Here is a 17,898-nt window from a genome sequence, read left to right on the forward strand (position 1 = left end):
GAAGTAAAATAAAACAAATATCCACAACAAATGGTAATTCTCATTAGAGGACCCTTAGGTTGCCATAGATGAAAATCTACTAAAACAAATATTTCATAGAAAGTCGTCAACTATAAAGGTGAAATTATTAATGCAAAAGACAAGCACACAAAGCACATATGAAGATGGAAAATGACACCCTTGTTTTCCAAATATGAGCAAGATTGAGAGATAAACCCACGATACCCATTCCACAGTATTTTTATTTATTGCATTTTGTATATACAATAAAGGAAACCTCTTCCAGTTAACAACATCACTTACTTCCTCCAGTTGTGAAAAACAAGATGATACTTGGATATGATCGTCAATGCATACTTATAACACCTGGTTAACCCAACATTGATGGAGATGAGTACATTGCCAAAAAACAAATTGGAAGAAATCCAAAAGATCAGTTTCTAAACCCATACTTAGAAATAGAAAATAAAAGAAACCATAAATAATATAAAAGTTTAAGAATGAATGTGATCTCCCCCATCCTATGACCCAAGCTTTTAAGTTGGTAAAATAGCTGCCATGCAACATACATTACTTCATCATTGAAGTAGCTCCACTCTATCAACATCATAGATGCTATTCGGCACAAAAATTGGGACATCTCTTAGCTAACCTGCACACACATAAATTACCAACCATCCCATGATTCATCTTATTTAAAGAAACTGTAAAAGTATAGATGCTACAAATAAAAACCAAACCACAAATCAAATATCTTAAAAGGATGGAAAGATGGCATGCTGCTAAAAAATAGGCAACCAAAGAAAAAAAAGAGGGAGCAGCCAACTTTGATTAATGAAAAATAAATGAAAGAAATGAACTTATCTTCATTGTCAACCTGGATAACTCAAGCTAACTATCATACCTATTTCCCATAGAAACCACAATTATCATTAGAAAACAATTTTCTTGCCGGGTGCCCACCAAGTCATGCATACCACATGCATTGAAAAGAGCAGAAAAATGCTGACATACAAATCAAACCTAGAAATCACTCAAGAAAAAAACAGCCCTTTATGTAACTTCAAAAAATCCATGTCATGTCAATATCATTCTGTTTATCTGATTGATAACAGTACAAATTCCAGATAAGGAACCTGAACCGTGGATGACTCGCATGTTCAAGGAATAAACTCAAAACACAATCTTGTTGTAGCAAAATACAAACACAGACATGGTTAAAACCCCCTCATCCCACCATCTGTGCATTTCAAAAATGCAAAAACAATGAGCCTCTCTCTTCCCATTATTAAGTGTATTTCTACAGTGCATTGCGTAGCAGGACCTAAAATCAAGTCAAATTTGTCTTCCCATATTCCTACAACAACACTCTCTATTCAAAAGCTTATCAAGGCCATAGTCTCATACAGGTGGGACAAATCCACTACCATAGAAAATATATCTCACATAGAACTTGAGAATATACAAAAACCAAATCACCAAAATTTTACCTCAAAAACTTGCAGAACAAGGAAGAAACATCGAAAGGAAACCAAGAGAGGAAACAAAACCCACCTTACACCCCCAAACATACCCAACATTAATTCTATGATGCAGTGTCACAGAATATTGAAGTAGATAAAAAACATTCAGATTGAATTTCAAAGCATACAAACTTAAAATCCATCAGCCTGTATATAGGAACAACTGATATCCCAGAGCTATAACTAAAGAGGAACCAAGGATTTAGGAGATTCCTCAAAAGAAATCCAACACCTTCCATACAGTAGGTCATACTTTACCGTCCAACATAGCAGCATGCCATCAGTATGTTGAGTTCCCAAAACGTTTGTTAAATGTGCAAAGCCTACAAGTAACAATGTACTCGCACATTAACCTTTTTAGACAAAACACCAACAGATTCAGAGGCTAAAAATATACAACTATGTCCCAAATTTTTTAACAAATTACTGACAAAACCAGGGACATTCATTACTATCAATTGAAATGTAATCAGATTGCTGCCAATCAAGGCAACAATGCTTATTCAAAGCTATTAATCCAATCCACCCATAAAAGCTCATTTCAGTTGCATCATATTCCAACCCACCAAGTGTTATAATCTATCACCAACTTCAAAGCATGACTTCCTACACGCGTATGTATAAAAGTACAAATCCCAAGTTAATGTCATTATTACCTCAACATGCCACGGTATAGCAAATAAGATTAAATCTTTTGTTCTTCCTTCCTCTCCCCTGGAATTACAGCCATTCGCCGTATACAGTTAGTTAAATTAAAATTATTAAGCCAAATTACTTACCCAAAAGGACTTATTCCGATCTATCAGAAATTAAGAATTTCTCATATCAACCTGGAAATCATAGATATTTTAGAATAAAGGAAGAGTGATTCGTTCCACGTCTTAAATTATAATACCAATCTCAATGAATCTTTCAAATCATCTACCAGATGGTCACCCTTTCCGTCAAAACTTCGAAAGATCTACTCCCAAAGATTGTATCCCCTTTTAAAGTCTAATCTGAAAGTAATCAATCAATAAAAAGAATGGTTCGTGAAGAAGGGGAAAGGAAGTAAACATCCATTCTGATCAGTAATCAATAACAAGAACGATTCGTAAGGGGAAGAAACCTGAACCGAATAGATCCTGCCCCGAAAAACCCTGACAAGAATCCTATGAGAAATCATTCCATCCTCTTATAAGACCCTCATCGATCATCTGATATCATATCCAATCGTCTTACAAAACCCACGAAACCTCCCATGTTCATATAGAATGCTGAAAAAAAAAACCCTAAAAATCATATCATCGATCACCATATAAAACTAACCTAAAAACCCACCGCCTTCATCTTCCAGATCAATATCCTTTGCTTCAATATCTCAGCCCCTCTACCAGGATTTTATAGGCTCCGGAATTTTCATACGCGTACTAAACGCGGAGAGCCGACACGTATTGTACGCGGAGAGCCGACACGTACTGTACACGGAGAGACGACGCGTACTGTGCGCTGGGAGCCCACACGTACTGTAACGACGAGAACCGACGCGAAATGCACCAGCAGATCCATGCGCAGAGAGCTAGCGTAACACGGTACGCGATGGCTAAAGGCTCCATGCAAGGTACCCTCTTTCTAAACTCCGCCTTGGGCCTGAGAATTTCAGCAAAATCTGGGCCCACATCTCCTAAGCATCCCAACTCCCAAACGGAGCCCGGATGGTTTCCGATGGTGTACTTGTCATTTTGGGAAAGTATAGCAATTTAAAAAAAATATTTATTGAAATATGACACATTTAAAATTTTTGTTATTCTAATAAATATTTTAAAATTTTTATTCAAATAGACTCATATGGCCTCTTAAATGATACCTTATGATTAAAGTGCTTCAAAAACACAAGTAATTATTGTAACAACATGGAGATTGTTGTGCTTTTACCAGCTCCATTGTATCCTTCGAAAAAACAATTCAAAAATATACGAGAGAAACAAATCAACCAATAAGAACAGTTCCCTTAGTAACATTATTGACTTCACGATATTTGCATAGCATAAATTTATAGTTATTAGTTAATAAAATATATTGAAAAATAAATGCAAACAGAATTATCTTGATATTTTAAATTGATATAGTTAGAAAACAACCTAAAAAAATGAAAGAAAGTAAAGAGCATAGAAGGAAATTGAACGTGCTCACCTAGAAGAGCAAGAATTTGATTTCATACAAGATGAGTCGTAATGGCTACATTATGAAAGTTCCATGGAGAGCGAACTCCATTCTCCCAAGGAATATAACTTGGTCATATGAACAAACTTCTAAAAATTAAATCACAAACCGAATATTGCATATAATGATAAAATGTGTATGAGAAAAACATTCTTCCAAAGGCATACCCATTTCAAGGCAAATTCTACATTGAAAAACAAACCAAAATGAAATGAACAATTAACATTATTAGTATATTTCAACAACATCCAAATAGAAGGAAAATGTTGGAAGACATGCCTTATCCAGGGAAAGACAAATGACACAGTACAACAATGTGCCGAGAAACATCATTAGGGGACAAATCAAAAAATTTACCCTAGAGATATCAGAGTTGAAATTTCAAAAATTAGATAAAACAGTTAACAAACAACCAAGGCTAAATACAAAATAATACCTGTCATATATTGCTCTAAATGAGAGTTATAAGGAAATGTCAAAGAAAATAAATTCGGCTAATCACGTATCAGGTTCCTGAAAATAAATTGTCAACAAGACAATTAAAATAACGAGTTTTGTCCAAAATCCTGTATTATTATGTCATAGACCCGACTCCAAAGCCCTAAAAATCTGTTGCACACCACTTACATAAATGTAAATACTTTATCCCTACCCTCGTGCTTTCATTTTTTTTTCCCTCTTCTTTTGTTAGCCAATTTGAATATCCATTGAAGAGTATGGTTCACATTAAGGAAGTCCCAACAGGAACCTTGGACGCCTTTTTTACTCCTTAAAGAGTAAGAGACCAAGCTAAAGTTGGAAATTGACCTAAAACACCAATAACTAACATAAGTTTTGTGGTCAAACAAACCAAAGCTCACTCAAACAAACAAATATGCAAACTATGGATACATTTTTTTATGGCAATCCTTTTATAATCTGTATTTTAGCTATAGTGTATTTTATGATTCTGAGTATATAAATGATACAAAATATAACATGTGATACCATAATACAACAAACAATACATACACATTCAGCTAAAAATCAATTTAAAAAAACTTTTGTTGCAAATTTATGTGAAACAGTAAAAGTAAGTAATGCATAAGTCAGAATTTGAAAAGTGGAAAACTCTCAAATCATTGAAGTTGGGGTTGACAAAGCTTGAATCCGCAACTTCTACCTTGCAATGGCATTGTTGTGACCGATTGAACTACAATCCTAAGAAATGATCATAATAGTCAATATAAATAATCAAACAAACTGCACAAATCAATACTTGATATACATTTCAAAAATCATACATCTTTCAAATATACCACACATAAAAAGAAAAATCAATTCATGTTATATGAATTACAAATCCAAAACCCACAATGAATCCAAAATCATGAAACCTATACACAAACTAATAAGAAGTAAAGCACGGGAAACAAAAAATGGAATGTTTTTCACAGATGGGGGGTGCGATAACCATTTATTATACTTTTGTTTGATGCATTTTGCAAAAAGCTGTATTTTTTATATGGAAACAACACATCTTCATTCATTTGAAAATGAAAACAAAAGGAAAAAGCATACCAACCTCAGCATCTTTTCTTGTCTTGAAAATTTGTTTAATATAATTATCAAAGCATCCTTATAAAGATTTTCAAACTCCCAAGAGCATATAATTAATTATTAAAGAATTCTTACAACCCCTAGTATTCAAATTCTGATTGTTCATTCAGCCGATCCTCTTCAATAAGATTATGTTCAAATCATCACATTCACTCTTAAACTTCTGTTCTTTGTATTATTTATGGTTTCTTTTAGTTTCTGTCTCTAAGTATGATCAACTCCCCCCATCCTATGACCCAAGCTTTTTAAGTTGATAAAATAGCTGTCATGCAGCATATGTTATTTCCTTAAACGTTGTCATATCTCCACTCTATCAACATCATTGCTGCTACTTTGCACTTATATTGGAACTCATCTAGCTAACCTGCATAAACATAAATTTACCAACTCAGCATACTATGATTCCTCTTATTTAGAGAAATTGTTAAAGCATGTAGAAGCTACAAATAAAAACCAAAACACAAATCAGACATCTCAAAATGATGGGATAATGACATGCTGTTAACATAGGCACAAAAAAAAAAAAAAAAAAAGCCAATTTTGATTGAAGAAAAATAATTCATATTGAGGATGAAAGAAAATATATGAAAGAAAAGAACTTATCCTCACTGGCAACCTAGGTGACACAAGAAAGCAATCATACCTATTTCCCATAGAAATCACAATTATTATAAGAATACAATTTTCCTGCTGAGTGCCCACCAAGTCATGCATACAACAAGTATTGAACAGAGCATAAAAATCCCGACATACAACAAAAACCTCAAAATCACTCAAGAAAGACACACTGCAAAGGAACAAACTCAAATGCAATCTTATTGTAACAAAATACAAACAGAGACACGGTTTAGGCAAATTTGCACATGCCTTTGATCTGAAATGGCTTCTTGAAACAGATGACCACGGGAGAACACCATTGAGTACATCAGTAAGAAAACTCTGCGAGTCTTCAGCTTGTAAGCAGGACATCACTACTTTCATGAAGCCTAAAACAGCCTATTTAACATCTAACAATCGACTCATAAACGTTAAGACCAACTACAAAACAACGATCTGGATTATGAGTTAGGGACTCATTTTACAATTTCAACAGCTTTCCTGTGCAGCAAAGCTAAAACAGAAGGGTGACCAGATCAGTTACTGAAATACAATTATTGGCATCCTCACATACCAGTACAGATAGCATAGACACTGCTCCACTTTTTATGTGAGGAGATGATCCAGAAAGGTAGCCCATTATCTGAACATTATGCAACAATTAGCCATTAAAAAGGAAGCAGCAACCACTCCTTGCAACCAGTGATATCAATAGGTCAAAACAGTTAATTAATAATCATAATTATCAAAACTATCTATAAGTCATTAAAGAAATTAGTAGATAGAGAATTATTTCATGTAAAACATAATAGGATTTATAGAAGCAAGGAAACAAAATCAGAGTTCACCAATATATCCAACGAAGGTTGCTTGTCAGAATTTTGTTCCCATTTCAGTCCCATGACTGTTTTTTCCTTCTAATAGTAAGCTTTTCTAACAAACAAAAAATATGAAACTAATACATAAATAAACGGACTTAGATCAATAGATTACAACAGTAGTGCTCCAAAGGGAAAACTTCCTAGCATTAAAAAGTTGTATTAAATATGTTTCAGCTCCAAAGGCAAGCCCAAGCATTCCTTTTACACATTGGAAATTCTCAAGCCAACTTGAATTCCTTCAAAGTGTTGCTATTCTGTGTGTTTCTAGGTACCGTGAAGAGAACCACCCCTCCATAATTCCCATTGTTCTGACCATGTTGCTATTGTTTGATGCATAATGCAAAAAGCTGTATTTTTGAGATGGAAACACCATATCTTAAAATAAATGCAAGTTTGTTTAATATAATTAACAAAGCATTCTAATAAAGGATTTTATACTCTCTAAAGGCATATCATTATAAAGCATTCTTACAACCCCTCATCGTTTAGTAGATCCTCTTCAATAAGAGAATGTTCAAATCATCCAACCAAAAAGTCTGATTCAACCTACACACAAGAATAAGGAGAAAAAAAAAAAGGAATGAAAAAGGGAACTCTCTGGAGTTAGGTGGCAAACAATTGGCTTATCAAGTGCTGAGCTCATAAAGGAAATGAATAAACAAATCCTCATTAAAGGAACCATTGGATATCCATAGATGAAAATCCTGCCTAAAAACAAATATCTTATTGAATGTAGAGGACTATAAGGTGAAAATTTTAATGCAAAATACATGTATACAAAGCACATATGGAAATGGGAAATGGAACCTTGGTTTTTGAAATATAGAAAGATTGTGAGATAAAACCCATGATACCCATTCAATAGTATTTTTGCTTACTCTATTTTATATAGGAAACAAATTTATAAAGAAAAAGTTGGCATTACAAGAAAACCTTTCCTGTTAACAACATAACATCACCTTTGCCTTCAGTTGTGGAAAAATATGCAAGTGTAAGTGCATTGCCAGGGAAAGAAACTGAAAGATCAGGTTTCCAAGCTTTTATTTGCCAGCCCATCCTATGACCCAAGCTTTTATTTTTCTATTTATAAGTATGAGAACCGTCCTTGACCCAAGCTTTTAAGTTGATAAAATTGTTGCCATGCAACATATGTTATTTCTCTCACCGTTCACATAGCTCCACTCTATCAACATCACGGGTGCTAGTCTTCACTTATATCAGGACATTATCTAGCCAACCTACGCTCAGATATTGTATGTAGAAGTTACAAATAAAAACCAAAACAAAAATCAGATATCTTAAAAGAATGGAAAACGACATGCTGCTAACATAGGCACAAAAAAAAAGAGGTAGAGGCCAACTTACTCAAGAAAGACGCATTGTTCAAGGAACAAACTTAAATGCAATCTTATATCAATAAAATAAAAGCACAGACATGATTATGTAATTTCCCTCAATCCACCAAGAACTCCTTTCAAAAAGCAAAAACAATGAGCCTTTCTTCTCATTATTAAGTGTATTTCTACGTTGAGTAGAAACTAGCCAAAGTTTTGAGTCTTTGTTCAAGTGCTAAACTCAAAAGCTCTTTTCGTCAAGAATATATTGAAATAAATGCAAACAGATATTTAAAAATGATAGAATCAGAAACAACAACCTAAAAAGAATAAAAGAAAAAAGAGGAAAGAAAGTAAAGAGCACATAAAGAAATTCAACATGCTCGCCTACAAGAGCAAGAATCTGAATTAATGAATCTCTTTCATCATGAGCAGTATTGGAATCGAAAGTCCCATGGAGAATGAACTCCATTCTCCTTAGGAAGAACCTGGTCATATGAACAAACTTCTAAAAATTATGTCACAAACCAGATATTGTATAATGATAAAATGTGTACATGAAAACATCCTTCCAAGGGCACAGCCATTTCAAAGCAAATTCTTCATCGAAAAGCAAAACATCCAAAGAGAAGGAAAGTGTTGGAGAACATGCCTTATCCAGATAAAGACAAACGGAACACAGTACAACAATGTGTCAAGAAATATCATCCGGAGACAGCAAATCTAAGAAAGATGTTGAAAATCCTTGAAGAAAATAAGTTCAGCTAAGGGGCAAAAACCATTGGATGCATATATTGAAATATCATTGATAAGGAACATGTTCAACTCTACCAATCAGTTCCTGAAAACAAATTGTCAAGGAAACAATAAAATAAAAAAAAAGAATCTTGTCTAAAGCCCAAAATCTTGTATTAATTACATAAACCCCGCTTCAAAGCCCAAACAGTCCTGTTGCACACTATTTATCATCCTCCTTTTGTTAGCCACTTTGAATATCCATTTACATATAGGAAATCCTAATGGGACCATGGATACATTTTTTTTGGAAATCCTATTATAATCTGTATTTTAGCTATAGCATATTTTATAATACACATACGAAACAATATGACACACAATACAACAAACAAAACATACACATTCAACATTGAAAAAAAAATTTGTTAACAGAAACACGTTGCCCTCCCAAGATAAGAATGAATTGAGTAAATGTAAGACAGAATTAGTTGTGAAAGAGTACAAGTAATACAAGATATATTTTCAAAAGAGGAAAATTATCAAATCATTGGATTAGTTGGGATTGACGAGGCTCAAACCCGCAACTTCTGCCTTGCAATAGCATTGTTGTGACCATTTGAACTACAATTCCAAGAAAAGGTCATAATAGTCAATATAAATAAATAATCAACCAAGCTACAACTATTAATAAATCACTTATATTTCAAAAATCATAGATCTTTCAAAATAGACCATGCAAGTAAAAAGAAAAATCAATTTATTTTATATGTTGTCAACCCTCACATGCCACATCATATTATTTCCTGCAGAAAACTACAAACTATTATATGCTCAAAACCCACAATGAATTTAAAATCATGAAACCTACACACAAAATAATGAGAAGATAAAGCAAGGGAAATGCAAAATGGAACGTTTTTAAATATGAGGTCATGCCCAGCATGAATAAAAATAACAATAAGATAAAAGCCACTAATTGCATATGAAAAAAAAAATTATAAGATTAAAGCCAATAAATGCAAAACACACATCTTCATTCATTTCAAAATGAAAATAAAACAAATATCCACAACAAAAGGCAATCCTCATTAGAGGACCCCTTAGATTGCCATAGATGATAATCAGCCTAAAACAAATATTCTATAGAATGTCGAGGACCATCAGGTGAAAATTTTAATGTAAAAAACAGATATACAAAGCAAATATCGAAGTGGGAAATGGAACCCTTGTTTTCCAATTATGATATAAAACCCATGATACCCATTCAACAGCATTTTTATTTACTGCAGTTTGTATATGCAACAAATTTATAAACAAAAAGTACAGGAAAACTTCTTCCTCTTATCAACATCACATTCTTCATCAATTGTGGAACAACATGCAGGTGCTTGGAGATGATCAACAAAGAATTCTTATAACACCTAGTTAATCCAACATTAATGGATAAGTGCATTTCCAGAATACACATGGGAAAAAAAACCAAAAGATCGGGTTTCCAAAACCATACCCATACTTCGAAATAGAAAATAAAGGAAAACATAAATAATATAAAAGGTTTGAGAATGAATGTTACCAATGGAAAAATGACAGGCTGCTAAAATAAGCAACAAAAAAAACGAGGGGTCAACTTTGATGATTAAAGAAAAATAAATCATATTGAGGGTAACAAATATACATGAGAGAAAAGAACTTATCCTCATTGTCAACCAAGATAACTCAAGCAAGCTATTATACCTATTTCCCATAGAAACCACAATTATTATTAACAAACAATTTTCTTGTCGGGGTGTACCCACCAAGTCATGCATAAAACAAGCATTAAAAAGAGTAAAACAATGCTGACATACAACCAAAACCTCAAAATCACTCAAGAAAAAGACAGCCCTTAATATAACTCCAAAAATCCATATCATATCAATATCATTCTGTCTATCCAATTGATAGCAATACAAATTTCAGATAAGGAACCTGAACCATGGATGACTCATACTGTTCAAGGAACAAGCTCAAATACAATCTTAGTGTAACAAAATACAAACACAGACCCCCCCCCCTCCTCATTCCACCATGGGCGCCTTTTGAAAGGCAAAAACAATGAGCCTCTCTTCTCATTATTATATTTCTACTGCATGTTGAGTAGCATGACCTAAAATCTAGTCAAATTTGTGTTCCCATATTCCTACAACAGCATGCCCTATTCAAAAGCATATCAGGACCATGGTCTCTTATGCATCCAAGGATAGAATTAAGGATAAAGAAGCCTATAAGCTGAGTGACGGATGATGGAGAATAGCAAGCATGAGTTGTGTTCCTTCCAATCCAGATTTCATTTAGTGGCTTTTTCTACTACGTGTTCAGTAGCATATGACCTAAAATCTAGTCAAATTTGTGTTCCCTTATTCCTACAACAGCACGCCCTGCTAAAAAGCATATCAGGACCATGGTCTCTTATGTATCCAAGCATCGAGTTAAGGATAAAGAAGCCCAAAAGCTGAGTGATGGATGATGGAGAATAGCAAGCATGAGTTGTGTTCCTTCCAATCAAGATATAGTTTAGTGGCTTATGATGCTTTGGACGGTCCTAGTTCCACATCTGATCCTAATCTGCTTAGTGGTGTCATTATTTGTGATTTAACATTTCCTAAAGTTGGATCATAAAATCTAAACAAAGAAAATCTGAGTAATTATCACATAAATCCTCTTATTCCTACTTCTCACAACTCATAAATGTATTGGGATCATGTGTAAAATCTCTACACCTTGCTATGCTATCCATTGGAGATGGATAGTTCTAAAAATCAAATGTTCCTCGATTTGGCCTTGAGATATCCGAGAGAAAGCATTCCTGCCAACAAGAAAAATGTCCCATATTGAAGCAGAAGAAGAAGAAGATAAACCATAATTCTACGTAGGACAAGAAAAAATGTCCACATTGAGGCACACGAAGAAGAAGAAGATAAATCATAATTCTATGTAGGGGTCCCTCCTCAAATTCCACAACACATCATATTTCTTCCTGCAAAAACAACAACAATAGCAGCCAAACACGGTAGGCACTCCAAATAAAAACAACAATCAACAGCCAAACACCTTCTGTTAGCCCTCCAAATAATCTTGTCCCATCATGCTTATCCAAACTCAGATCATTGAGTATATTAGGAGGATAAGCTACAGATGTCATTACCTAAATCACTGATGATGAGTTGGGTTTCAGCCCAACCAAACAGATATAGCTGAAATCAAAATAAAGATGCAATCCCATTTACTACAACATGAACAACATTAGTAGAGACCACAAAAAGTAGAGAGCATGACAAAATAAAAATATATTATTTTCCACCCAATTTGGGGCTGATAGATAGTTGAAGGTGAGACAAATCCAATACAATAAAAAATATATCTCATATACAACTTGAGAATGTACAAAAATCAAACAAAACCCACCTTACACTCCCAAACTTACCCAACATTAGTTCATGATCAGTGTCATAGATTATTGAAGTAGATAAAAAAGAACATGAATTTCAAACCATACGAACTTAAAATCCATCAGCCTGATATAGGAACAACTAATATCCCAGAGCTAAAGCTAAAGGAGAACCACGGATTAAGAGAGACGTCAAAAGAAATAAGAAACAGAAACTAGTATAATAACAGAAAAATGAGTTTGAAAAAGTACTTAAAAAAAAAATCATGATTTTCTCATATTTGAGCTACTATGAAAGGTACTAAATAAAATTGAATATAATTAAAATTAGTGAGAAACTTATATATTTTCAAATTATTTAACACATGTTAAAATAATATATATTAAAGTTTTACAGTTAATTTTTTCTTCCTTCCACAAACATAGCTCTCTCTAAGAATTACTATCGTCTATTTTGTCGTGTAGGTTCAGTTGGTGCCTAAAATTTGTCCCTCAATTTGTCATGTAGCCCACAATGTGGTTTCAATTTACTTTTTGTTTTCTAGTTCTTACTCATACCAGCATGCCATCAGTATGTTGAGTTGCCTACTATTAACATTTGTTAAATGTGCAAAGCCTGAAAGTATCAATGTACTTGCACTACGATTATTTACACAAAACACAAACAGATTCAGAGGCTAAAAAAATACAACTATACCTTAAATTTTTTAACAAATTACCGACGAATCCAGGGACATTCATTACTAACAAAGAGTTCAAATGAAATGTAATCAGATTGCTGCCAATCAAGGCAACTCGCTATTCCAATCTACCCATAAAAGTTTATATCAGCAGCATCAAATTCCTGGCCACCAAGAGTTATATAATCTATAACCAACTTCAAAGCATAACTTCTTAAACACATTTATATGATAAAATAATAATAATAAAGTACAAATCCCAAGTTAATGTCATTATTCCCTCAACATGCTACAGTATAGCAAATAGGATAAAATCTTTTGTTCTTCCTCCTCCTCCCCTGGAATTAAAGGCATTCCCCCGGTATACGGATAATTAAATTAAAATTATAATCCAAAATACTTACCCAAAAAAACTGACACCGATCGATCAGAAATTGAGAATTCCACATATCAACCTGGAAATCGTAGATATTTTAAAATAAAAGAAGAATGATTGATTCTACTATGAAATTTTAATACCAATCTTTCAAATCATCCACCAGATGGTCGCCACACCCTTTCCATCAAAATTTCAAATGTTCCACTCCAAAAGATCGTATCCCCTGTTAAAGTCCAATCTGAAAGTAATCAATCAATAAAAAGAACGGTTCGTGTCGAAGGGGAAAAAGAGTAAAAATCCAATCTGACAAGTTCATATAATCAATAAAAAGAATGATTCATAAGGGGAAAGAAACATGAAACCACGAGCTTGCCCTTAAAGTATTTAAAAATTTGACCATCTAAAAGGTCACTCCATGAATCATCCACCTCACCTATCACTGTGAAACCCAAAACTCATCCTCATCAATCTCCGAGAATCTCATAAATCATCCCCTCAATTGAGTCATTTTAGTATATCATCGCTCTCTTGCGGGTAAGGTCTTGAATTGATCCTGCCCTGATATATCCTGACAAAAATCCTTTGAGAAATCTTTCCATCGTCTTATCCATGAATCCTCCCATATTCATACCGAATGCTAAAACAAAAAAAACAAAAAAAAAAACTCTAAAATCCTATCATCAATGATCACATAAACCCACCTCCTTCATCTTCCACATCAATATCCTTTGCATCAACATCTCAACCCCTCTACCTGGATTTTATAGGCATCAGAATTTCCATACGCATGTACACACAAAGATGACATGTACTGTATGCACAGAGACGACATGTACTGTACACACAAGGATGACACATCCAGTACTGTACGCAGAGAGCCAACACATACTGTAACAACGAAAACCATTGCGAAATGCACCCGCAGAGCCAATGGGTTGCATGCTCAGAGAGCCAACGTTTAACGTAGACACTCCCCAATGACCAGAGGCTCCATGCAAGATACTCTCCATTCAAGAAACATCATTTGGAGACAAGAAATCTAAGAAGGATGTCGAAAATCCCTAAAGAAAATAAATTCGGCTAAGGAGCAAAAACCATTTGATGCATATATAGAAATATCATTCAAAAAGAATATGTTCGACTCTACGAATCAGGCTCCTCAAAACCAATTGTCAAGGAAACAATCAAAATAAAGAATTTTGTCCAAAGCCTCTCTCTTTTATTATTATCTAATAATTCCCCCACTACAAAGCCCAAACAATGCTGTTGCACATGACTTACTGTCCTTTTGTTAGCCAATTTGAAGTTTACATAAAAGGAAATCCTAGTGGGATCATGGATACATTTTTAATGGAAATCCTATCATAATCTGTATTTTAGCTATAGTATATTTCATGATACATATATGATACACAATATGACATGCCACACCACAATACAACAAACAAAACATACGTACATACACATTCAGCATTGAAACAAAAAAAATGTTAACAGAAACACATTGCCCTCCCAAGATAAGAATGAATTGAGCAAATTCATGTGAAAGTAAGATAGAATTAGTTGCGAAAGAGTAAAAGTAAGACAAACAAGACAGAATTTCAAAAGGACAGAATTTCAAAAAGGGGAAACTCTCAAATCATTGGATTAGTTGGGATTGGCAGGGCTTGAACCCGCAACTTCTGCCTTGCAATAGCATTGTTGTGACCAATTGAACTACAATCCCAAGGACAGGTCATAATGGTCAATATAAATAATCAAACAAACTGCACAAATTAGCACTTACATACATTTTGAAAATCACACATCTTTCAAATAGACCTTGTAAGTAAAAATAAAAAAAATTCATGTTATATGTTGTCAACCCCACACACACCACATCATATAATTTCCTGCAGAAACAACAAACAATTGTAAGCCCAAAAGACAAAATGAATCCAAAGTCATGAAACCTACACACAAAATAATGAGAAGTTTAAAGCAAGGCAAATACAAAATGGAACATTTTTCAAAGATGAGGCCATGCCCTATATGAAGTATAAGATAAAAGACAATAATTGCATATGAAAAAAAAAAAAAAGAAAGAAATAAAAGATAAAAAGCCCAATAAGTGCAAAACACATCTTCTTTATTCATTTGAAAATGAAAACAAAAGCAAAAGTGTACCTACTTCTTCTCGTCCTGAAGAATAAATGCAAATTTGTTTAATATAATTATCAAAGCATTCTTATAAAGAATTCAAAACTCTCAAAGGCATATAATTATGAAGCATTCTTACAACCCCCTAGTATTCAAACTCTGATTGTTCAATCGGCTGATCCTCCTCAATAAGATACTGTTCAAATCATCCAACCATTCTACCTACACATTAAAACAATGAGGAAAAAAAAAAAAAAGGAAATGCAAAATGGAACTCTCTGGAGTTGGGTGGCAAACAATTGGCTTGTCAAGTGCTAAACTCATAAAACGAAGTAAAGTAAAACAAATATCCACAACAAATGGTAATTCTCATTAGAGGACCCCTTAGGTTGCCATATATGAAAGTCTACCTAAAACAAATATTTTCATAGAAAGTTGCGGACTATAAAGGTGAAATTATTAATGCAAAAGACAAGTACACAAAGCACATATGAAAATGGGAAATGAAACCCTTGTTTTACAAAAATATGAGCAAGATTGTGAGATAAACCCATGATACCCATTCCACAGTATTTTTATTTATTGCATTTTGTATATACAACAAAGGAAACCTATTCCAGTTATCAAGCAGATACTTGGATATGATCATCAATGCATACTTTTAACACCTGGTTAACCCAACATTGATGGAGATGAGTACATTGCCAAAAAACAAATTGGAAGAAATCCAAAAGATCAGGTTTATAAACCCATACTTAGAAATAGAAAATAAAAGAAACCATAAATAATATAAAAGTTTAAGAATGAATGTGATCTCCCCCATCCTATGACCCAAGCTTTTAAGTTGGTAAAATAGCTGCCATGCAGCATACATCACTTCATCGTTGACATAGTTCCACTCTTATCAACATCATAGATGCTATTCTGCAAAAAAATTGGGACATCTCTTAGCTAACCTGCACACACATAAATTACCAACCCTGCATCCCATGATTCATCCTATTTAAAGAAACTGTTCAAGAATATATGCTACAAATAAAAACCAAATCACAAATCAAATATCTTAAAAGGATTGAAAGATGACATACTGCTAAAAAATAGGCGACCAAAAAAGAAAACAGAGCGAGCAGCCAACTTTGATTAATGAAAAATAATTCATATTAAGAGTGAAAAAAAAAATGAAAGAAATGAACTTATCTTCATTGTCAACCTGGATAACTCAAGCTAACTATCATACCTATTTCCCATAGAAACCACAATTATCATTAGAAAACAATTTTCTTGCCAGGTGCCCACCAAGTCATGCATACCACATGCATTGAAAAGAGCAGAAAAATGCTGACATACAAATCAAACCTAGAAATCACTCAAGAAAAAAACAGCCCCAAATATAACCTCAAAAAATCCATGTCATGTCAATATCATTCTGTTTATCTGATTGATAACAGTACAAATTCCAAATAAGGAACCTGAACCATGGATGACTCGCATGTTCAAGGAACAAACTCAAACACAATCTTGTTGTAGCAAAATACAAACACAGACATGGTTAAAACCCCTCATCCCACCATCTGTGCATTTCAAAAAATGCAAAAACAATGAGCCTCTCTCTTCCCATTATTAAGTGTATTTCTACAGTGCATTGAGTAGCAGGACCTAAAATCAAGTCAAATTTGTGTTCCCATATTCCTACAACAACACTCCCTACTCAAAAGCTTATCTGGGCCATGGTCTCTTAAAGGTGAGACAAATCCACTACCATAGAAAATATATCTCACATAGAACTTGAGAATGTACAATAACCAAATCACCAAAATTTTACCTCAAAAACTTGCAGAACAAGGAAGAAACGTCGAAAGGAAACCAAGAGAGGAAACAAAACCCACCTTACACCCCCAAACTTACCCAACATTAATTCAGGATGCAGTGTCATAGAATTTTGAAGTAGATAAAAAACATTCAGGTTGAATTTCAAAGCATACAAACTTAAAATCCATCAGCCTGTATATAGGAACAACTGATATCCAAGAGCTATAGCTAAAGTGGAACCAAGGATTTAGGAGATTCCTCAAAAGAAATCCAACCATTTCCATACAGTAGTACCATCCAACATAGCAGCATGCCATCAGTATGTTGAGTTCCCAAAATGTTTGTTAAATGTGCAAAGCCTACAAGTAACAATGCACTCGCACATTAACCTTTTTAGACAAAACACCAACAGATTCAGAGGCTAAAAAACCAAAACTATGTCCCAAATTTTTTAACAAATTACCTACAAATCCAGGGAAATTTATCAAATGAAATGTAATCAGATTGCTGCCAATCAAGGCAACTACGCTTCCTCAAAGCTATTAATCCAATCCACCCATAAAATTGTTTATTTCAGTTGCATCATATTC

The 17,898-nt window shown here is 33.8% G+C and overlaps 1 long non-coding RNA gene across 2 annotated transcripts in view; it reads right to left on the reverse strand.

Moving 5' to 3' along the window:
* The window catches only part of LOC117919642, a 37,997-nt gene that overhangs the window by 9,439 nt on the left and 10,660 nt on the right, over positions 1-17,898 (reverse strand). The window contains exons 2-4 of one of the 2 annotated variants that reach the window (XR_004652111.1): positions 2,419-5,688; positions 2,180-2,237; positions 304-1,846 (exon numbers count right to left, since the gene is read on the reverse strand). This is a non-coding gene — a long non-coding RNA (uncharacterized LOC117919642). Of the gene's footprint in view, positions 1-303; positions 5,689-6,495; positions 11,617-17,898 lie in introns of those variants that run through there. The other variant, XR_004652110.1, reaches the window with a different exon arrangement.

Source organism: Vitis riparia, chromosome 8, assembly GCF_004353265.1.
Source record: "Vitis riparia cultivar Riparia Gloire de Montpellier isolate 1030 chromosome 8, EGFV_Vit.rip_1.0, whole genome shotgun sequence".
Classification (NCBI taxonomy): domain Eukaryota; kingdom Viridiplantae; phylum Streptophyta; class Magnoliopsida; order Vitales; family Vitaceae; genus Vitis; species Vitis riparia.